At 45.9% G+C, this 23864-nt stretch overlaps 1 pseudogene across 1 annotated transcript in view; it reads right to left on the reverse strand.

Moving 5' to 3' along the window:
• Positions 1-892: 892 nt before the first annotated feature.
• LOC114263734 (putative pyridoxal 5'-phosphate synthase subunit PDX2) overlaps positions 893-23864 on the reverse strand; it is a 34747-nt pseudogene continuing 11775 nt past the window's right edge. The window contains exons 3-8 of the transcript XR_014351456.1: positions 22196-22287; positions 21945-22017; positions 21500-21548; positions 20945-21087; positions 7162-7259; positions 893-1288 (exon numbers count right to left, since the gene is read on the reverse strand). The product of XR_014351456.1 is annotated as a putative pyridoxal 5'-phosphate synthase subunit PDX2 (transcript). The remainder of the gene's footprint in view (positions 1289-7161; positions 7260-20944; positions 21088-21499; positions 21549-21944; positions 22018-22195; positions 22288-23864) is intronic.

Here is a 23864-nt window from a genome sequence, read left to right on the forward strand (position 1 = left end):
AAGAGTTTAAAGGCTCTGTTTGGCAACACTTTATGTTCCTTGTTTTCTGTTTTCATTTTTTTGGAAACTGGAAACAAAAACTTGTTTTTGTTTTTAAAAAAGTGAAATTGATTCTAAATATTCCAAAACTTTTTAAAATTAAAAAATATGTGTTTTCATTATTTTCAAAACGAGTTTTCACTCTCTCCTCCTCCTTCCTCCACTACCGACATTTAGTTGCTACTAAGTCAACCCGCTAGCCAGGTCTACCTACCATCTGACTGACTGACAACGAGCTACAATCACCTTCCAACAGCCAACCAGCAACCGCCAACCTCTGGTTAACACATCCATCCACTCTCTACCATCAACCACTATCTCCAACAGCCAACCAGCGACCGCCAACCTCTGGTTAACACATCCATCCACCCTCTACCATCAACCACTATCTCCAACAACTCACCCAATATATTTATTTATTTTCAAAATATTTTTGTATACCAAATAATTATTTTTATTTTTTGTGAATAGAAAATAGAAAATAAAAAATCGACAGTGTTGTCAAATGATAGATTAACTTCTATTTCATTTATTTTTTAATTCCTTTTTCTTTTTCCTCTTGAAATCCTTTAACAAATCACAACCCAAACACAACTTGAAGCTTATATGTTATGGCAGACATGTTTTAATGAAATATTTTACATGTCAGAATAACTTATCCACAAAGAGAGAGGTGGGACAACTTATCCTCAGATAACTCTTTCAACACAAAATAACTAAAGCACCCCCTTCGGATAACTAATCTTCAAATACATTATCCCTTCTAATCCTATCCTCCAATCAAACATGGTCTTAGGGAAATGATATTTACGCTCCCCTTTTAGCCATCCATTGTTATTTGACAAGGACATAGTAGTGAAATTTAGTTACTTCAAAAGAAATATTAAGGTAAAGGGAATAATTAACCCCCAATATTGATATGTACATCAGCAGAAAATACATCTACTTCAAAACTAACCCACCACTCCAAAAGAATCCCTCTCAAACACAAACCGACTTCGACAATAAATAAAAAATCTTCCAACACAAGGGCAGCTAAAAAATGGGGATATAAGAGAAGAAAAGAAAAGGAATGTGATAGAAGTACCTAATCTGCAATTCTTTTAGCCTTTTGTTATACCACTGATACTACTGAAATATAGGAAGGTCAATTTTGGGTTGTTGATCGAAGCTTAGCTCTTCTTCAACTGCACAAATGCTACTCAAGTCTCCTTCTCCGACCTCGCCCATCTTCAAAAAGTAACTGTGCCTGCACAAACAAATGTTTAGAATCTCAAGTAAGATCATATGATAACAAACAGAAATATCTATAAATATATATTTATATGTGAAATAATAATTGGAGAAAGTGAGAGAAGATAGAGATGAGCGAATAGAGAGAGAGAGAGGCACAATTGTTTCTATAAATTGTATATGTCAATTACACAAAGAAGGCACTCTATTTATAGAGGATGCCTTGGATGCCTTGGATGATTGCCCACCGAAAGGTGCTACACTATGAACAATTAAATAATGATACACTAACATAATGCTACACTATGAACAATTAAATAATGATACACTAACATAATGCTACACTATGAACAATTAAATAATGAGACACTAACATAATGCTACACTATGAAACACAATGATGATACACTAATATACACTAACAGCCCCCCGCAAACTCAAGGAGGGAAAGCATCAACCAAGTTGAGTTTGGAAACAAGAGCATTGAAGCGGCCAGGAGGATGAGCCTTAGTGAAGATATCAGCGGGTTGATCGACGGAAGCTATAGGGAGAAGACGAACAGTACCACAGGTAACATGCTGACGAATGAAATGACAATCAATCTCAATATGTTTGGTGCGATCATGAAAAACATCATTGTGAGCAATCTGAATGGCACTCTGATTGTCACAATAGATAGGGGTAGGATCAGAAGAAGAAACACCCATATCAGCAAGAAGCCAGCGAAGCCAGAGAAGTTCCTAAGTAGTATCAGCAAGAGCTCGGTATTCAGCTTTGGTGCTAGAGCGGGCAGTGAGGGATTGTTTTTTGCTACGCCAAGAAAGAAGAGAATCCCCTAAGAAGAAGCAGAATCCCGTGGTGGAGCGTCGATCCGTAGGATCCCCAGCCCAATCAGCATCGGAAAAGGCACGCAGTTCAAGAGAGGAGGAAGCAGAGAAGTGAAGACCATGGAACAGAGTGCCTTTGAGGTAGCGAAGGATGCGGAGTAGAGCAGCATAGTGGGGAGTGCGAGGAGCCGACATGTACTGACTGACAATGTGAACAGCATAGGCAATGTCAGGACGAGTTACTGTGAGATAGACAAGGCTGCCGACGAGTTGGCGATAAAGAGTAGCATCAGAGAGAAGAGTCCCATCAAGAGGAGTGAGACGAAGCTGAGGATCAACTGGAGTAGTGGTAGTTTTGCAATCAGTCAGACCAGCACGAGCCAGAAGATCGGATGCATATTTGGCCTGGGACAAATAGGAACCAGTAGAATCATGAGAGACTTCAAGGCCTAAGAAGTAGTTAAGAGTACCAAGGTCCTTCATCTCAAACTGGCGGTGGAGAAACTGTTTGAGGTGGAGAATACCAGCTTCATCATTACCAGTGATAATCATATCATCCACATACAGAAGAAGAAGAGTGGTACCATGAGAAGTAGTCCGGATAAAAAGAGCAAAGTCATAGGAGCTAGAGGTGAACCCGAAATCATGAATGGTAGAACTGAACGTAGCAAACCAAGCACGAGGTGCTTGCTTGAGGCCATAGAGAGCACGCTGTAGTTTGCAAACCTGATGAGGGGGAAAAGTGGACCCAGGTGGAGGTTGCATGTAGACCTCCTCAGAAAGATGACCATTGAGGAAAGCATTTTTGACATCCATCTGAAAGAGCCCCCAGTGGCGAGCAGCAGCAACAGCAAGTAAACTGCGAACAGAGGTTAGCCGAGCAACAGGAGAGAATGTCTCCTCATAATCAATACCATATTCCTGGTTGAAACCCTTGGCAACAAGACGAGCTTTGTAGCGTTCAATAGAGCCATCAGAATGTGTTTTGATTTTGTAAACCCATTTGCAGCCAATGGCAGTCTTGCCAGGAGGAAGATCAACAAGATCCCAAGTATGAGCTTTGTTTAAGGCCTGTAGTTCATCGGTCATAGCTTGCTGCCAAAGAGGATTAGTACAAGCCTCACGATAGGAGGTAGGTTCATAAGTAGAGAAGGCAGCAGATCCAACAATATAATCATGAAGATGGATAGGAGGTTGAGTGACCCGGCGTGGTCGACCCGTAGGAGGATCGGTGGGAGAAAGAACCAGTGGAGAAGGAGGTGTGGCAATAAGAGGTAGACCTTCAGGGAGAGCAGGCTGGACAGGATCAGGAGTGAGCAAAGGCGTCTCCCGCCATGTCGTTTTCTGGGAGCACCAAATGTTTTCCTCGCTATCCTCTTTTCACTTACCCGCACTCTCCACTACTGTACTGTTTACTAATCCTTCTGTAGATCTTTTCTCTGCTGATTTTGATACAGGTTCCTCCTCCATCGAGATAAATTGATAGAGAGAGTAAATTGTATGTATTCAATTGATTTATGTATTGAATGTGTTATTACAATGTTCAGAGAAGACTCTCCTTTATAGGGGAGAGTGTGTACAGAGGGGCCAAAAGTGGCCGAAAGAAGCAACGCACTAAGGAACAACATTATGAAAGCTGGTTGGTAGACAGCTCATATACAATTAGCTAATATACTACTAATATATTCTAACAACCCCCCTCAAACTCAAGGAGGATAGGAACCAATCAACTTGAGTTTGGAGAGAGTAGAAAAATAAAATAAAATAAAATAGGATAGGAGACACTGTATGGTCGTGTCACACCGTTGTTGAAGACACGGTATGGTCGTGTCACACCGTTGGAGAAGACACTGTATGGTCATGTCGGACCGTTGTAGCAGATAATGTCTGGACAGTTTACGGGGTCATGCCGGACCGATGTAGAAGCTGACCGGAATCAATGTCGGGACAGTTTACGGGGTCATGTCGAACCGTTGTAGAAGCTTGTGATGGTGCACCAAGGAGGCGACTTAGGGAGTGCACCATGGGGTGGCTTGAGTGGTTCCCATGGTGTATAACCATGCTCACCAGCTTGGGTGGTTCACATGGTGTGTAACCATGCTCACCATGATATATGTATAACCCCCCCTCAAACTCAAATAGGTGTGAAGATAGAAACCTATTTGAGGTTGAAACAAAGGGATTGATAAAGTGGAGCAAAGCAGCTCAACACAGAGTGGAGATGTTATAAAAAAAATAATAATAATAAGAAAAATGGTAGAAAGGTTTTTTTTTTTTTTTTTGGTGTGTGATGTAGAACGGTGAGCGGAATCAATGTCGGGACAGATAAGAATAAAACAAGGGTGTTTGTGCAAGCTGGATGGCAAGAATGGTACAAGGTTGGTGGAGCAGAAAAATCAGTGAGGTGGTGTTGAATCTGTGTTTTGTTTTGGGCTTTTTTTTTTTTTTGTGGTTGGTGTGGTTTTTGTGGAGAAGGAAATAAAAAAAAAAAATAAGAAAAATCAGAGGTGATTTCTGAGGCCTGGTGGGGTAGGATAATATATAAACATATATATATATATATAAAATAAAATAAAGTAAAAATCAGAGGAGGCTGGGTGTGTTGGGAGCTGTGTGTGTGGGGAGTATGGAATAAAAAACAAATAAGAGTGGTTTTGTGTTTAAATAAAAGAAGAGTCGGTGGGCAATATTAAAATAAAAAGAAAGGAAAAGAGTGGGTGTAAAGTGAGAGAGCTGGATGTCTTCTTTTGAATTTTGAGAGAGAAGAGAGCCCAGCAGAGAGAGAGAGAGCTTTTGCTCTGATACCAATTGTTGAGGATTGGGGGCACACCAGGGAACTCAAACAAGCAATAACACACAAGATTTAACGTGGTTCGGCAAGTCGCCTACGTCCACGGGCAGCAGATTCACTATATTGAACAAAATTGTAAGAATTACAACACTCTCTGTAATTCTCTCTCTCTCTCTTTGCTCTCTAAGCTCACACCTCTCAGCTGTACATCAACTCTCCTTAGCTTCTCTATATATAGAGATTACCAATGCTAGAGTAATTGAGCTGGCTGCCAGCCCATTTCGGTGGCTTTCCAGATTGAGGCTTCATGGCCTCATGGCCAACTCACATGGCCTCATGGCTTCCCCCACCATGTAGCTGGCTGCTACTTTTCTTCACATGGCCAGAATCTGTAGCCAACTCAACAAATCTCCACCTTGGCGAGGATTCTCTTATCCAACATAGTGATCGATCAACACTGCCATGCACCCGAAGGTGCTCAGTTCCGAGAGATGTTGACCAAGTCCAAACAATGTTGGAACTTGATCCCAGAAACTACCTTTGTGAGCATATCGGCCGGATTATCTGCAGTACCAATCTTTTGAAGCAGAATATCCCCTTCATTCACAATTTCTCGGATGAAATGGAAACGGACATCAATGTGCTTGGTGCGGGCATGATGAAACTGGTTCTTTGCCAAACAAATGGCACTCTGACTGTCACAAAACACCTCAACGTGCTTCTGAACAATTCCCAAGTCTTCAATCAACCCATGTAGCCAATGAACAGGATCAGGAGTAAGCAAGGGCGTCTCAATGGATGGCGATGAAGCAGAGAGGCACGTACGGGCTCAAAGGAGGAAGTAAGAGCCATAAGAAAATGCACCAACCTTTGCTGGTTGCGATAGATAGTAAATAAAACAGCATCTTCGGGGGTATGCCAAGTTGGTTCTGAAAGAGCAAGCTGATCCCAAACAGAGTATATCTGAGAAAGGAAGTCATTAATGGACTGAGTGGATTCTTGGCGCATGCGGGGAAGTTGGTTCTGAAGTTGATATTGGTGGGCAAGACCAGTAGTCTGGTATCGTTCTTTCAAGAAATCCCAGATGTCTTTTGCAGGAGTAGTTACAGAGTCAAGCTGAAAGCGACCAAACTGACGACTGATAGATGTAACAGAGGTATTACGAAACCAGGTAATGATTTGGTAATTCTTACTGTCCCATTCCTCAAGTCGGTCTTCAAATGTAGCAGTAGGAACAATAGTTTCATTAGTGTCACTGTCTTTCACTGGTTTAGTCACATCCCCGGTGATAATTCGCCAGAGCTTCTTTCCTTTTAGGAAGGAGGACATGGCTTGGGCCCACAGAACATAGTTTGAACCATTCAAAATAACGGAAATAGGATGGGAGGCATCATGACGATCCATAATACTAGTTGAATAGGGTTTAAAGTAATATGATAGACCTATAGGAGCAAAATTAGGTAAAACAGAGTGTACCAGTGAGTCCGGAAGGTCGAAAATAGCCAGGAAAGGTATGCTGGACAGAGATGATGTCAGCAAATATGACAGCGGTGCACATTAGCAGAGTGCAGGAAGGAACACGTTAGCAGGAAGCGGCGGTGCACGGTAGCAGTCAGGCGCAGACGCGGCGCACGGTAGATGATTCGGCGCACGCGGGTGCACAATAGCAGGCGCGGCGTACGGGAGAGGCAGGGCTGACGTCAGCCGCGGGTCGTGTGGGCACATGTAGGCGCGTGTCGGAAGGGAGAAACAACGGATGGCGCGTGCGGGCGCATGTGAGAGTGGTGGCGGAAATGGTGACGCGCAGTGGACACTGGTGGCGCGTGTGGGCGCGTGAAAGGTTTTCTGAGGCCGGGCTTGGTGCCGTTGGAATCGTGAGGAAATTCCGAGTGGTTTGATGTAGTGCCGCTGTGGATGGGACTAAACACCAAAATCGCAAATTGCCAGAAATGTAACACTGTGCTCTGATACCATGAAATAATAATTGGAGAAAGTGAGAGAAGATAGAGATGAGCGAATAGAGAGAGAGAGAGAGGCACAATTGTTTCTATAAATTGTGTATGTCAATTACACAAAGAAGGCACTCTATTTATAGAGGATGCCTTGGATGCCTTGGATGATTGCCCACCGAAAGGTGCTACACTATGAACAATTAAATAATGATACACTAACATAATGCTACACTATGAACAATTAAATAATGAGACACTAACATAATGCTACACTATGAAACACAATGATGATACACTAATATACACTAACAATATGTACCATCGCGTGTCTGCAGTCAATTCAGGATGAAAGGCAGTCCCTAGCAAGTTTCCTTGCTTCACACCAACGATCACTTTCTCTACGGAACCAGTACTTTCCTGAAACATAAAAAATAAATTAATTTTGCGTGAGAAATTATGATATTGGTTCCAGAAAGATCATGGTTTCAAAAAGTCACAAACAATCAATATGATCATTTTCAATCAAATTGTTTTTGGTAGTCTGTGCTTGGCTGGACCATCTTCATATTTCATGCCTAGCATTTTAAAATCATGCAAGAGCTAGTCCCTACCTCACACCTTAACAGCAGGGTTGTGCTGAAGTTCAAGTCAAACAACTGCACCTAAGAGATGCACTGGTGAATTCCAGAACTTCTATTGAACAAGGGTTGTCATTACCTATAAATCTTAGAATTCGCCAAAAATAACAGACAAAATGATTCTTAGGCAGTGTCCAAAACAGCATACTCAATTTAACAATTGTTTTTGGTCTCCAACTCATATTTTGATAATGTATGACAAAGACAGCCCCAGAAACTCTTTCCCATGAATAGGTTCTGTACGGGGAGCAATTATTCCGCGGAACCCGTACTTCTTTCGTTCAAGCTCCTTCTCTATCCGATCGACCTGCGAGCATAACGGCGGTGAGTTACCCGGCAATGTGTGGCCGGAAAATCCCTCTGACGGTCAAGTTAGCACACACACTCCGGGAGAGAGAGAGGAAGAGAGAGATAAATCACAATGAGTGTTTCTTACCAAAAATGATGTTCCATCCTCAGCATGGGAGGCGCAGTCATGCTTATATACTTTCTGCGCTCAAATCTGCTCCCATTAGTCTCTTGACACGTGGATCTGCTTTCCCATCTGTCAGCACAAATCCAGCAGACACCACCTAACCAAACTGCCAGACTACATTAGCGGGAGCTCGGCAGCCCGGTGGCATAACCTCGGCTTCTCACGACCGTGCTGCGTAACAAGCCCGAGTGCTTCACTTGCCGAGCCCCATAGCAACCGGGCTCAATAACATTCTGGCAGAGCCAAGTTCAAGACAGGCCGAGCCGGCATTTAGAAAACTCTTCACACCGAGCTAAACGCGCTCCCCTAAAGCCCGGGCTAGCAGATGATCATCTCAGCCAAATTAGCTCGGTCCAAACACGGGACCTGGACCTCAGATCAAGGCCTCGACCGAGCAAGACCAACTCTAGGGAAGCCCAAGTTAGCTTGGCCTAAACAAGGTCCTGAGCCTTAACCGGGCAAAACACACTCTGGATAGGCCTAAATTAGCTCGGCCCAGCATGGTCGGTCCTAATCTATCCAGCTTCTACCACGGCCCAAAGCCAGATTATAAATCTCCCTCTCAATTGCCCCTTAATTTCGTCCACGCACGCGTGATCGGGATTACATGACCCGACTAGGGTAGATCCTGCCTCAATTCTTAGTTTGTAAGAGATAAACCGCGCTAATCCCCACGCTCGGTTTCTAAGCTTGCTCGGTTGACACCTTAACTCACCACCTTGTCTCTTCAGTACTGACGCCACCGCCATTATGAACACGCGTCGACCATTTATTGGCCCCGAGTAGCCAACCCAAACGTCCCTTCACATTTGAAATTTTGGCAGTTCTTTTCGCCTATAAACATCACTTCCCCTTCACATTTTCTTCTTATTGCCTCTCTTTCGTTCCAGACAATCAAGCACCATTCTTGCTCTCGAAGATTCGACTCTTGCCTCCTTCTGGTAAGTTCTACGAGTCTTTTTACTGCTATTTGATTTCGTATTTCACATTCTAGGGCACAAAAACCATTGGTTTTAGGATATAACCCCCCAAAAACCTCTTCTGCCCCTGCTCTCTCTGCTGTTCTTCAACTCCAGTGATGAACACACGAAGATCTAGAGTAGACCGGGCTCCAGGTCTTCTTTTGATCCCAAAAAACACCTAAACTGAGCAAATTGCGAGTTTGCAAAAACTCCTGTAGGAACCGAGGTAGGCAGAGGACTCGATCGCTCGACCGGGCTAACATCTAGTCCGCTTGAGCAACCGAACTTCTGGATTTACCTTCGTGACCGATGTGGTCAGGCACTCCATCTGACCGAGCTAAAGTCAAGCTCATTTTGCGTGACCGCGCTCCCGCTTACACTTGCCTTCCTTTTCTTGCAGAGTCCAAATGGACTACGCACCAACACTGAGGCTCTCAAAGACCGAGCAGCCATCAGACGAGAGTTTTGACAAACCAACACAGCCGTGCTAAAAACAGCCAGCTACACATGGGGCGCTACCACTTCCTGGTTGATACGCCGGTCGCATTAGCCGCGTTCCGGGAAAAATATGGCGTCCCTACTGACATACACCTCGAGCTCGGTGAGGAGGACACAGCTCCTTAGGGCAAACTTGACCAGTGCCCTTTCACCGTTCTTTCCATTATCAAAGGTGGCCTTTGCTTCCCGGTCAATCCCCTCATGTGTGAGTTCTTAAGGCACACTGAGCTAGCACCGACGCAAGTCTCTACCAATACCTATAGGATAATTAACGGGATAGCCGAGCTGAACAACCGGCTATGGACCAACTTAGGATTAGCCGAGATACTTCGCCAGTATGCCCTCGGGCATACAGGCGACGGCCTTGCCTATTATTTAAAGATCAAACCGGGCAAAGAAAAAATAGTGACCGGCACCTCGGACAAAGACATGCATGACGACGACTTTTTCTGGGTGTCCGGTAATTATGAAATAGCCGGCGTGCCGGGCTGGTATATCAGCAAGGACTTCGGTTCAACATGTAAGCCGTGCTAACTGCTCGGTCAAATTACTTTCTTTCTATATTCTGTACTTAATATCTTTTCTTCTTCTCCTCTTTGCAGCAATCGAAGCTTTGTAAGCCAACTACCATTATCCCAACGAAGCAGCCATCAGAACCGTGCTGCGGTACGATAACCGAGATTGCCACGAACTTCTCAGCTACGTACCGACCTACAAATACTCCGCTCCCCACCGAAGTAGAGTAACAGACTTTCTTCGAGCGCCATCTCCGTCCCCCAATCCAACTCTACCGGACGTGCCCCTAATCCGGCTAACAGAAGCAGAGGAGATGGCCAAACGAAGCCGCATCAAAAATCTCATCACCGCCACATCCACCGAGCTGCCGAGTATCCCTTCCCGTGCAGCTGCTGCCGGTCAAACAAGCGGGACGGTGGTTGCATTGGTGTCACCTGCAGCTTTGCAGACAAGCAAGGAAAGCCGTCGAGCTGGGAAAAGGCCTCGCACTGCCGATCCTTCAGCCGAGCTCGTTGCGGAGTTGAACACCGAGCAACCAGCGGTCACAACCGAGCCAACACCCCCCTGGAAACCTCAACTGAAGCACCGGGAAAAAGAGATCCCGTCCAGTGCTTCGGTCAAAGGGGATAAAGAGCACCTCCTCGCCTTCGACCTAACCAAAGCCCTCCTTCTGCCGAGTGACGTGACCGGCAGTGACCACGTGCTCGACACTCGGCTCGTGAAGTCCTCGGTGAAGTCTATGACCCGGGTAAGAATTTTGCATGCTTTATCCAAATATTTCCAAGTGCTTGCTCGGTTTTCTTTTTCTAATCAAACTCTCTTCTTGCAGGCCATCCAGAAACAACATCTGGTGATGGAGCGGATTCATAGACTCCGGCAGAAGGCGACCGACGCTGCCAGTCAGGTTGAGCACCTTCAAACTGAGCTGGGGTGGTCGAAGGCTTCCTTAGAAATTGTAAATTTCGATAACTCAAAATTGTTCGGCCAACTTAGAGCTACCGAGCAAGAAAGGGACGCTCTCCGGGCTAAGCTGGAAGTATTGAAACAGTCAAGAAAGGATGAAGTGGATGAGGCCAACAACGTCGATTTCAAGAAGGCCGAGGAAAACTACACCAAGCAAGTTCATGCCACCCAGGACATTTTCTTCAAGTCCGGCTGGAAGGCTGCTTGCGAAAAGCTCGGCCAAGAATCTGGAATTGACGTGTTTGCCTCCCCCCCATCTGCCTTTCTGCCGACGTACATGGTGCCTTATGCCAACGATGTCTTTAGTGCATTACAGGCTAAGGCCGAGGAAGAAGGCGAGGAAGATGTTGCGAGAGAAAACCACCCAAAGCAGCCCGGTCAGGTGGAGACCGACGTCTAAGAAAAAACAACCACGGTCGACTTGGAAACAACTAGAATCAGGGATGACTTCGCCAACCTGTCCTCCTTAGTTTAGTTTTCTTTTCTTTTTTCAAGAATGTAACCGGGCTACCTACCCCACCTAATGTAATTCAGTTTTACATCAATGAAAAGTTTTGATTTCTTTAACTGTTGCATTGCTTGTCGGACTGTGTTTTGTCATCTCGGCATGAACCTTTAAACAAAACGTCAACAACTTTAGCCGGGGCAAAGCACCTTGGCTAAATCTTTTGAGTGGGACAAATCACCAACCCCTTTAGCCGAGACAAAGCATCTCGGCTAAATCCTTAAGTAAATCAACTCATTCAACCGGAGTAAAACTTCTCGGTTGAAACCACCGAGTTGAGTAAATCATCAACTCATTCAACCGGAATAAAATATCTCGGTTGAGACCATAGAGCTGAGCAAATCATCAACTCATTCAACCGGAGTAAAACATCTTGGTTGAAATCATAGAATTGAGTAAATCATCAACTCATTCAACTGGAATAAAACATCTTGGTTAAGACCATAGAGTTGAGCAAATCATCAACTCATTCAACCGGAGTAAAACATCTCGGTTGAAATCACAGAGTTGAGTAAATCATCAACTCATTCAACCGGAATAAAACATCTCGGTTGAGACCATAGAATTGAGCAAATCATCAACTCATTCAACCGGAGTAAAACATCTCGGTTGAAATCACAGAGTTGAGTAAATCATCAACTCATTCAACCGGAATAAAACATCTCGGTTGAGACCATAGAGTTGAGCAAATCATCAACTCATTTAACCGGAGTAAAACATCTCAGTTGAAATCACAGTAAATTATCAACTCATTTAACCGGAGTAAAACATCTCGGTTTAAATCTCAAAGTAAGCATCGAAAGCAACAGAATGCTTCAGCAAAGATTAGTCACTTCTATTATATTTGACAAAAAGCGTGTTACATTCAAAAGTATAGGGAGAGCAAGTCCTTCCATAAAAAATTACATAAGAACGTAAAATGCTAAAAATAGTACAGTTTGAAGTTGGCCGCATTCCATGGCCGGGGTATGCATTTTCCTTCCAAATCTTCTAAGTGGTGTGCCCCCTTGCCCGCCAGACCGGTAATCTTGTAAAGCCCTTCCCAGTTTGCCCCTAGCTTGCCTTCCCCCGGCACCAGTGTGTTGCCCATCACCTTTCTTAAAACCCAATCCACAACTTTGAACAGTTTGGGGTGCACCGTTTTGTTGTATTTTCTGGAAAGCTCTTGTTGGTATGCGGCCACATAGATTAGAGCCTTGTCTCGGTGCTCTTCCACTAGGTCCAATTCCAGGGCGATAGCTTCAGAGTTCAGCTCGGGCTCAAAACTTTCACTGCGGAGGGTGGGCACGCCAACTTCCAATGGGATGACCGCCTCCATGTCATATGCCAAGGCAAAAGGAGTTTCCCTGATAGAGCGTCTCGTCGTCCGGTATGCCCAAAGGACACTTGGGAACTCCTCGGCCCATTTTCCTTTGGCTTTCTCAAGTCTTTTCTTCAACCCATCAAGAATGGTCTTGTTTGATGCTTCGGCTTGGCCGTTGGACTGTGGGTAAGCCGGGGTGGAGTTATAGAATTTGATCTTCAATTCGTCGCAAAAGCCTCTGAATAGGCGCCTGTCAAATTGGGTGTCATTGTCAGAAATCAGAATCTTGGGGACGCCAAACCGCGTTACCACATTCTGCCAGACAAACCGTTTGACGTCTTTCTCCGTGATAGTTGCTAAAGGCTCAGCTTCAACCCATTTGGTGAAGTAGTCCGTAGCCGCGATGAAGAACTTCCGGTTGCCTGGTGCCGTTGGGAGTGGTCCTACTATGTCCAGCTCCCACATCGCAAAAGGCCAAGGGCTTGTGAGAGGAAGAAGTTCTCTGGTCTGCTAGTGAATTTGGTGGGCAAACTTCTAGCACTTCTCACATTTGCGAACATATTTCTGAGCGTCCGTTTGCATGCACGGCCACCAATACCCTTGCGAGATAGCTCGGTAGGCCAAAGTTCTGCCCCCGATGTGACTGCCACATATGCTTTCATGAATTTCGTACAGGAAAGCTTTCACGCTGTGTGGGTGTACACACTTGAGATAAGAACCGATGAAAGACTTCTTGTATAAAGCGCCAGATGGAGAGAGCCAAAACCGCTCTGACTTCACCCGGACTTTATGCGCTTCCTTTTTATCGGTCAGAAGGGTCCGCTCTTTTAGGAAGAGGATAATAGGATCCATCCAAGAGGGGCCGAGCTCGGTGTAGAGTACTTCTGTCTGCTCGAGTTCCTCTATACTAGGCCTTGAAAGAAACTCAATCAGGAGAAGACTAGGAAATATTCTGTCGACCATGGAAGCCAAACCGGCTAACTCATCCGCGCGGCCATTTCTTTCCCGTCCAATTTGTTGGACCCTTATTGCCCGGAATCGCTTGATGCGGTCTCTTACCAGAGCTTGGTACTTTGCCATTCTGTCGTCTTTAGCTTCGTAAACCCCAGACACTTGGTTAACAACAAATTGGGAATCACTGTAAACCATCAGCTCGGATGCGCGCACTTGGAGCACGCTCTTAAGTCCGGCCAGCAGTTAGGAATGGCAACGAGGCGGGGCCGGGGATCACCCTCCCCGTCCCCGATCCCCGACGGTGGAAATTTCCCCAGCCCCGACCCCGACCCCGACCCCGATCCCCGACGGGAAAGCTATCACCGGTCCGGTCCCCCCCCGCCCCCGCCCCCGCCCCCTAACGGGGATCAGGTTTCCCCAACCCCGGAAATTCCCCGACCAAAAAAAAAAAAAAATCAGTCCCAAATCTGATTCAAATTTCAGTCACAAAAATTTCAGTCCCAAAAAAATTTCAACCACAGATTCATATTCAACAACAAACAAGATCAGATCATCATCATCAACAGATTTAAATTAAAAAAAAATAATCTGAAAACCTAACAGATCTAAATTAAAAAAAATAATCAACAGATTTAAATTAAAAAAAAATAATCTAACAGATTCATCATCATAATCTGAAAATCTCAAGATCTGAGTACAGGGAGAGGCTGAGGCGAGGTCGACTGTAAGAGGCTGTGGCGAGGATGAACCGTCGGTGAGTTGCAGCCGCGATGCCGGTGCTAAAGTGAGGGTGAGCCGTCGTATGTGTGAGAGAGAGTGGAACGATCGGAGGTGAGGGAGCATAGCAGCGGTGAGGGAGGAGTGTCGGTGAGAGTGAGAGTTGAGAGTGAGATCGACGGTGGCTGTGCTATGAGAGACATAGAAGAACAGAGGCTACTGCTGTGAGAGGGAGAGAGTTGGAGAGAGAGAAGGACGAGAGTTAAGAGAGAGAGAGAGAGAGAAAATGACGAGAGTGAGAGTGAGAAAGTGACGCACGGTTTAGGGTGTGGTTTATTATATATATATATATATATATAAGGGGTATAAAAGTAATTTAATTTCGGGGAAATTCGGGGACAGAGACGGGGCCGGGCCGGGGCTTGAACACTAATTACCGTCCCCAGCCTGAAACAGATCGGGGATTGATTTTCAAATACCGTTCCCTCCCCGTCGGGGGTATTTTTCGGGGAAAAATCGCTTAAATCGGGGTCGGGATTGGGGATCCCCGTCGGGTCGGTTTCAAATTGCCATCCCTACCAGCAGCGCCTCGTACTCAGCATCATTGCTTGACGCAGGGAATCTGAGTGTGATAGAGTGTTCGATGGTCAGACCATCTGAGGAGATCAAAACTATGCCCAACCCGGCACCGTGACGATTTGTGACTCCATCTACAAAAAGTTTTCACATTTCACCGACAAAGAGCTTCCAACACTCTGAGGGGTCCTGGGAGGCTCGAAGGTTGATGGGATCACGGTCACTTAGCTGTTCGGTTTCTGGTTCGCTGTTGTTTGGTTCTGTTTCATCCCCCCTTGGCGATGCAGTACCGGACCCAACAGGTTGATCTGCCATGCCCAAGTCCGGAGTCCAATCGCCGGGGTGCAATACTATGTCGGCTGGAGGTTCTATGGCGGGGTGCGCAAGTTTCGCGTCGCCAACATCGCCCTGCTGTGCAATTTCTGGCGAGCTTGCATTCACCTCTTTGGCTACCATGGCAAGATCTACCGGGCATACTGGATGAATTCCAGGTGAGAATTCAGTAACGAAGTCGACCAATGTCTGTGCTTTTATGGCAGTTCGGGGTTGGAACTTGACGTCGAATTGTCCCAATTCGACCGCCCACTTGAGGATTCGACTAGAGAAATCCGCCCGCTCGAACAAGGCTTTGAGTGGGAACTCGGTCAAGACGATGATTGTGTGAGCATGAAAATAGTGCGCCAATTTCCTGGAGACCATCATCAACGCCAAGGCGAGTTTTTCCAACGGCAAGTATCTCAACTCTTCCGGTAGCAAGGTTTTGCTCACGTAGAAGATGGGGAAATACTGGATTCCTTCTGACCAGACAAGCACTGCGCTAACTGCATGCTGAGAAACGGCCAGATAAAGGTAGAGTTCATTGCCGGGCTTTGGTGTCACCAATAATGGAGCAGAAGACAGATACGCCTTTAGCTCAACCAAAGCCCTGTCACATTCCTCGTCCCACGAAAACTTGGATTTTAGGGCTCGAAAGAAAGAGCGGCAGCGATCTGATGACCGGTTTATGAATCGATTAAGTGCGGCGGCCATTCCAGGCAAATGCTGCACGTCATTCGCCAAGTTGGGCTGCTTCAATTCTTGTATGGCTTTGATTTGTGTGGGGTCTGCCTCGGTTTGTGACTAAAAAGCCTAGGAATTTCCCGAATCCCACGCCGAAGGCACACTTGGACGCATTCAGGCGTAGCTTGTGCTGTTTGAGAATGGCGAACATCTTGGCTAGGTCGGACAAGTGGTTTGCCTGATGCCTGCTTTTGACCACCATGTCATCAATGTAAGCCTCCATCGTCCAGCCTAGCAAAGGGGCGAACATTTTGGTCACCATCCTTTGGAAAGTTGCCCCGGCGTTCTTTAAACCAAAAGGCATGACTCGATAGCAACAGAGTCCCCTTGGAGTGGTGAAAAAGGTTATCTCACGGTCGGGGCCATGCATGGCAATCTGATGATAACCGCGGTAGGCATCCAAGAAACTGAACCTTTCATGTCCGGCCGTTAAATCCACCAGCTGGTCTATTCTAGGCAGAGGAAAGCTATCTTTAGGGCAAGCTCGGTTAACGGTCTTGTAGTCGACGCAAACTCGCTACTTCCCTTTCTTCTTGGATACTACGACCGTGTTTGAAATCCACCGAGGGTAGTGCACTTCCTGAATAGCCTGTGCTTCAAGCAAGTTCCTTACCTCCTCCGCGACTACCTCGGCGTGATGAAGAGCTGATCTCCTTGTTCTCTGAATGACTGGCCGTGCATTAGGGAAAACATTGAGTTGCTGGCAAATAAAACTTGGATCGATGCCAGGCATGTCGTAGGGCGACCATGCGAAAACTTCGATATTTGCCATCAAGAACTCTACCATCTTGGTCCTTTCTTGAGCGGTCAGGCTTGATCCGAGCAAAAAGAACTTGTTTGGACTTTCTGTGTCGATACGTACTTCTACCAATTCTTCAACAGCTTTGTCCTCGGCCCTGGTGCCCACGTCATCAAGGACACTCTGGTCTTCTGGGCCTTCAATCATTTGCACAAAGCCTCTGGCAGCTTGGCTCCCGTTCATTGCCACGAAGCATTGTTTCGACATGACTTGATCACCCCAAATTTCCTCAATTTCCCCTATAGCCGAGGGAAATCTCATAACCTGGTGATAGGTCGACGCTACAGCTTGCATAACGTGAAAGCCAGCCCCTACCGAGGATCAGATTGTATGTAGACGGCACCTGCAATACCCAGAACTCCACCTGCTTGACCACGGATCCGGCTTTGACCGGTAAAATTATTTTTCCCAAAGTCCACTCCGGTTGCGAGTTGAAACCTACCAGTGGCGAAGTTGCCGGAGCCAAGTCTGTATCTCGAAGTTTGAGTTGTTTGAACGCGTCATAGTACATAATTTCAACCGAGCTTCCCTAGTCAATCAAGATGCGTTTGACATCGAAGTCTTTGACGCGGAGGGTGACCACTAGGGCGTCGTTGTGTGGCGTTTGAATGCGCTCTAGGTCCCTTGTGGAAAAACTAATCATGTCTTTTTCCTCGGTCTTCCCCCTTTTGATCGCAGGCTGGACTGACAAAGCTTCCCTCATGTGTTCCGCCTTTTTGATCATTCTGCGGAGCTCGCATACACGCGCCGGCTCCACTATGCGGTGGATCACATTAAGCACTCCTTGAAGGGGCGCCTCCAAGTCATCTGATCCATGCAAATCAGCCGGGGCAGGATGCGCGGGCTTAACACCCCCATCAATGTAAAGATCTAAGTGTCCAGCTGCGACTAACTCCTCCAAGTGTTACTTCAGAGGCAAATAGTCCTCTGTCCGGTGTCCTCGCTCCCGGTGATGTGTGCAGCGGTACCGCAGATTAAAGCCCTTTTGCGCGTCGCCTAACTTAGTAGGAAACCGGACGTAATCCTCATCACGGATTTCACTAAGTATGCGATAGATTGGAATCTTAAAGGCTGTGGTGATGCCCGTCCAAGCTTTCAACCTTCTGTTAGAATCAGCTACGTTATCGCGAGGGTATTCAGCTCGGTTAATCCAACGACCCCTTCCCCGATTTCGATGATTGGACCCACGATCAGAATCCTCTGCGCGATGATTTGGACGGTTAGTCTCCTGTCCGACCGCATGTACCTTGTCAGCCGACCTCTTGTCTATTACCGGAGTTGTTTTCGCGGTGGACGCCGCCGCATCATCCTCTACTCGGATGTGCTCATTGATGTGCTGCATTAGTTGGCCCATGGATATCGGCTGGCTCATGGTAAGCGAGTCTCGCAGCCTATGTCCGATCGGGAGACCGCGCTTATATTGGGTGATTGCCAGGTTGATCGAGCAATCTAAAATCTTATTGAAGGTTTCCCAGTATCTGGAGTTGTATGCCTTGAGTGTGTCGCTCGACTCCATTTTGACACTGAGAATGTGGTCTACCTCCTTTGGCGTTTTAGTGTTGGTCTTGAAACGAGTCACAAAGGCTTCCGCCAACTGCTACCACCTTTCGATGCTTCCCTCCGGCAGCCTCTCAAACCATTTCAAGCCCAGCTCGCCCAAACTCGATTGGAAGATCAGGCACATAAAAGCGTCATTGCGCCTATGTCCGGCCATGACCTGCCGAAAATAGCTTACATGCATGTATGGATCGATCTTTCCGTCGTAGAGCGTAAACTTGGGCTGGTGAAAGCCCGCGGGGAGCGGTGTGGTTTCTATCTCAAGGGAAAAGGGGGTGGCGTTCAGCCTCTCCAAATCTGTGTCTAGAATGAGAGGCACGGCTGGGCGGGGTGGTGGCATTATGACCTCTTCACTGGCGTGACCCCCGTAAGATAGCCGCTGGAGCGCCGGCAATCTTTGAGTCTCTTGCCCGCGAGCTCACTCCTTCAAGACTACCCGCAAGTCCTCAGAGTGAGCGAAGTAGGAATATCTCGACGTCGGCGCCAGACGTGAGGGTTGATAGGTACTATCTTGCGCGCTAGACTTCTCTACAGGCTCGTCGGAATCTGCAACCCTGTAACTTCTGGTGATAGAAAGGGAGGGAGTGTGCCACTGGCTCTGACTGCCTGAACAGCGTAGTTGGGTGCGCTCACTGTGGTCTCCCACTCCAGCAACACCCTTCCCTTTAACATGCCATTTGAGAGCTTTCATCTCCGCTGCCATTCTCCGGATGACGGCGTCTTGGTCCCTTAACTTGTGCTCCAGATGTCTAGCGTGTGATTCTCTTCGCCGCCGGTGTTCGTCTGGGCTCCGCGAGTGACCAAAACTTCTAGCGCACTTATCACACGCGTCTCTTGAATGTCCACCTGGGGAAGTCTCCAGGTCCGCCATGTTTGGAACGGCGGGGAGTCCGTCTCTCCGTCTAGCTGACTCCGGGGTAACACCGTCGATGGCGGACAACGGTATTTCGTCGTTGTTCACCATGGAAGGCGATCAGATAAGCATGGAAGACAAGGTTTTGTCTATCAAACTTTCCACAGACGGCGCCAATTATACGGGGAGCAAATATTCCGCGGAACCCGTACTCTTTTCGTCCAAGCTCCCTGTCTATCCGATCGACCTGCGAGCACAACGGCGGTGAGCTACCCGGCGATGTGTGGCCGAAAAACCCCTCCGACGGTCAAGTTAGCACACACACTCCGGGAGAGAGAGAGGAAGAGAGAGATAAATCACAATGAGTGTTTCTTACCAAAAATGATGTTCCATCCTCAGCATGGGAGGCGCAGTCATGCTCATATACTTTTTGCGCTCAAATCTGCTCTCATTAGTCTCTTGACACGTGGAGCTGCTTTTCCATCTGTCAGCACAAATCCAGCGGACACCACCTAACCAAACCGCCAGACTACATTAGCGGGAGCTCGGCAGCCCAGTGGCATAACCTCGGCTTCTCATGACCGTGATGCGTAACGAGACCGAGTGCTTCACTTGCCAAGCCCCATAGCAACCAGGCTCAATAACATTCCGGCAGAGCCAAGTTCAAGACAGGCCAAGCCAACATTTAGAAAACTCTTCACACCGAGCTAAACACGCTCCCCTAAAGCCCAGGCTAGCAGATGATCATCTCGGCCAAATTAGCTCAGTCCAAACACGGGACCTGGACCTCAGATCTGGGCCTCGACCGAGCAAGACCGACTCTGGGGAAGCCCAAGTTAACTCGGCCTAAACAAGGGCTTGAGCCTCAACCGGGAAAAACCCACTCTGGATAGGCCCAAATTAGCTCGGCCCAGCATGGTCGGTTCTAATCTGTCCAGCTTCTACCACAGCCCAAAGTCAGATTATAAATCTCCCTCTCAGGTTCAAATTTTTCCCAAACTAAAAGCTAATGTATGTAATGAGATAAAATACTGATAATGTGTGAAGCACCCATTTTGAACACAGTTATGGGATCTGTGTTGGGAAGATGCTAGTGAGCACAAGCCCAACAGGCATAATCAACAAAGGAGTTAGAGGAAGGCATTCTAGCTACAGAAGAAATTATCAAATATATATATAGACACTTGTCTCACCATATAGGGTTTAGAGATGAAAAACTGGACACTACAGAAGTTCAGTTATGTCGACCATTGTACTCTTGAGGTTCAACCCTTCAAGTGTAACACGAATGTCTATTTCATTTCTACCGAGAAAAATATCTAAATAGAAAAGACAAGTGCCAGGCACCGCGACATACATTAGCACATGAAAAGTAATCTTTAAGTTTAGCCCAAATAAATGTATCACATTCTAAAGTGTTGTATTGCACAATGGTTCCACCAGTTGCACACTAACAATAAATGGTTCACTCTTTATATTCCACTAAATGTGGGGGAAAAAAATTTTGTGAACAAGCATGTTCAATCTCAGCACAACCATTAAAATATAAAATACTGCACACACAATAATGCAGCAGCAATAGCACAAATATGCTCCATTAAGTAAACAATTGTTACAAGGATATGTCAAAATTGAATAGTGGAATAAAGTTGACATTAAAATTAAAGGACATGCAGTTAATAATAATCCAAGAAAATACAGTTAACAAAAAAGAGCTCACAGCAAACCTCTTGGCTTTCAAGAGTAGAATTTGGATCAACTGTTTTGTTAGATGTGATAGTAATATCAGCCACCACTTCAACTTCTGGTCCCACTACAAGGATTGTAGGTGCATGGATAAAAACCCCACGAAAAGTTGGAGGACCGCCTTTTATACAGGGCGGCCCTGTGCTAAGGCGAGTAAGGCCTGTGCCTAGGCCCTCCAAAATTTGGCCCAAAATAGGGTCTCAAATTTTGAAGATCCATTATACTATTAGGTTTTAAATAAAGTCCAATTATTGTTAGAAGCCCTCAAAAACAAAACAACTCACTAAAATAGAAGCCCTCCAAAATAAAACAGCCCACTATAAAAGGCCCAAATAAAAACATGTTGCAAGCCTATATTAAAAACAAATAAAAAAATTAGTCCAATTGAAAAAACAAACAAAGGGCCAAAATTTACTCAAGCAAACTTGAGTGGCCACTAGCAAATATATTTTTTATATATGGGCGTATGCACAAGCGACGGGGCCCAAACTTAGAAACTCGCCTAGGGCCCTGAATTCTCAGGGCCAGCCCTGCTTCTATAGCTGCAATCTAAGGTATTGGAAGCTCTGCCTCAAAACTCTGAATCTGCAATTTTTTAAAATTTATATACAATAAAATTGGTTTAACATTTTATTCAGAAAATTTTACTAGCATGTCATCACTATAGTAATAAATATATTTGCAACTCATGCAGCTTTGATTTCATGAAATACATAATGGTTTTACTTTTTTGCACTATATAAAGTTAGGGAGTGAAGAAAATGAAATGCCAAATTGCTAATTAATACTTTAGGACAATGAAATGAATAGTTCAAAACTATGCAATAAAAGCAAAATTTTGACCAAAATTTTCAGATTTTTGGAATTTGTCAAATCCAACATATATTTGTGTCAACTTAATATATTTTTCTAGACATGCATTCCATTTACCTTCATCCTTGGCAAACAAGAGAAACTAAAGATGCCTATACTAACAAGTACCTGACTGCCAAAGAAGTTCCGGTGGACAGTACAATCGAGGCCCCCAATTAGTTCCTGCCCTCCAGTTTTCTGGCTTGAAAACAGACCATACATCTCTAATTCAAAATTGAATTTTATCCTTTGTTTCCAGATTGATAAAAAACAATAAACAACATGCCCTTTTTTTTTTTTTTAATGAATAACAACACACTTTTAAAAATGGCATTACATAAATTAAATCAGTATAAGACAATGAGGAAACATAGGAAAACACACTAACAGCCTTGTTTGCCAAGAAGATAAGCCCTGCACAGGTCCCACAAACAGGCCTCCCCATTTTAACAAATTCGCGCAAAGCAGGAAACTGCAAGTAATGAGGAAATTACAATAGTTGAGAGGGTAATTTTTGGAGAAAATTGGGCCGAGCTGTGAGATGGGCTTTTGTGGCCCAAAATATGAAGGACTTGATAAAAGGCCATAATGTTATTCCGGCCCAGAAGAAGTATAATTACTTCGGCCCAAGAATTGATAAAGTTACTTCGGTCCGGTGTAGCTTGGAGTAGGTCCGGTCGCGGATTTAGTCCGGTCATGATGTCCCTTAAATAGGTCGGTCTGACATTGTCTTTGAATTAGACCGACCTAGGAGTTATACCGGTCACAATTGGTTAGGTATTTTCCAACCGTGCCATGGGTTGAACAAGAGAGAACCGAGATAAGGAGGATTAAAAGCAGAACCGAACTAAGGAAGTTCGGCCTACTCAGTGGCTCTGCACAGTCAAGTTATTTCGGTCATGTTATAGTTCGGCCATGGTACAAGCCATCTCACTTGGTTTAAGCAGTGAGGGGGGTGTTAAAGGATAAGCATTATCCTTAGGAGTATGAATCCTAGGAGGACTCTGCATGGAGGAATAAAAGTCCTACTAGGATTGTGCCACACGAAACTTATAAAAACTCACAAGCATCACCTTGGAGGAGGTAACGGAACACAACACAATTTTGCTTTCTAAGAACATAGAGCTTTGTCTATTTGTCAAGTTTTCTGACTTAGGCATCGGAGAGGTTTCCGGCACACACCCGCCGGCTAGCTCACGTTTGTGTTTTCAGGTGACAAAGCGACGTCGTACGGAGGAGCGTGGACTTAGTCAACAGGATTATACGAGAAGGCGTATTTCTTTCCCGTACAATTGGCGCCGTCTGTGGGAAGAACAGACAAAAACAAAAACCTCTTGACTAAGCTTCTCCTTTTCTCAATCAATGGCACACATTGAAGAACTACCGCAGTCTGCCGTCGACGGGCTAACTCCAGACGGGGGCACAAGGCGAGAAGGATTACCCTCCGTCCCTCCTATAGCAGATCTGGAGCCCCAACAACATAACTCCAGGAGGGGTGGCAGGGGAAGGCGGAATAACAGCCCTCGTCACTCTCAAAGTCCTGACAGGCAAAGGAGGAGAATTGATCCTCAAGCCCTGGAAGATCGCGTAAAGGAGCAAGATGAACTAATTCGGAAGATGGCGGCGGACATGGAGGCTTTGAAACGCCAGATGAAGACTAAAGATGTGGCAACAGGAGAGGGGCGCAAGCACAAGACGCCCCCTCGCCACTCAGAGAATCGTAGTAGGAATACTACACCCTCCCAAGGAGAGAGCAGAAGCCTCAGGACAGGCGACACTCATTCCTTATCTTCCAGAACTCGTCACCCCAAGTCTGAGAGGACGAGATCCGAAAGATCATACACTGAAGGAAGCACGTATTGGCCTTCGCACTCACACCAAACCAGATCTAGACAGACAGAGCTGCCCAGGTCATCCGACTTACGAACCGTGCTCGAAGAAAAAGCACGATGCAAGGAGGATGCCAGGGCGCGCGATCCACACAGAGTCTCTGCCTTACAACGGTTGGCTCCTCGGACACATGGAAGCATCGAGGTTGGAATGTCAATA

Source organism: Camellia sinensis, chromosome 14 (genome assembly GCF_055761805.1).
Source record: "Camellia sinensis isolate YWXY chromosome 14, ASM5576180v1, whole genome shotgun sequence".
Lineage (NCBI taxonomy): Eukaryota > Viridiplantae > Streptophyta > Magnoliopsida > Ericales > Theaceae > Camellia > Camellia sinensis.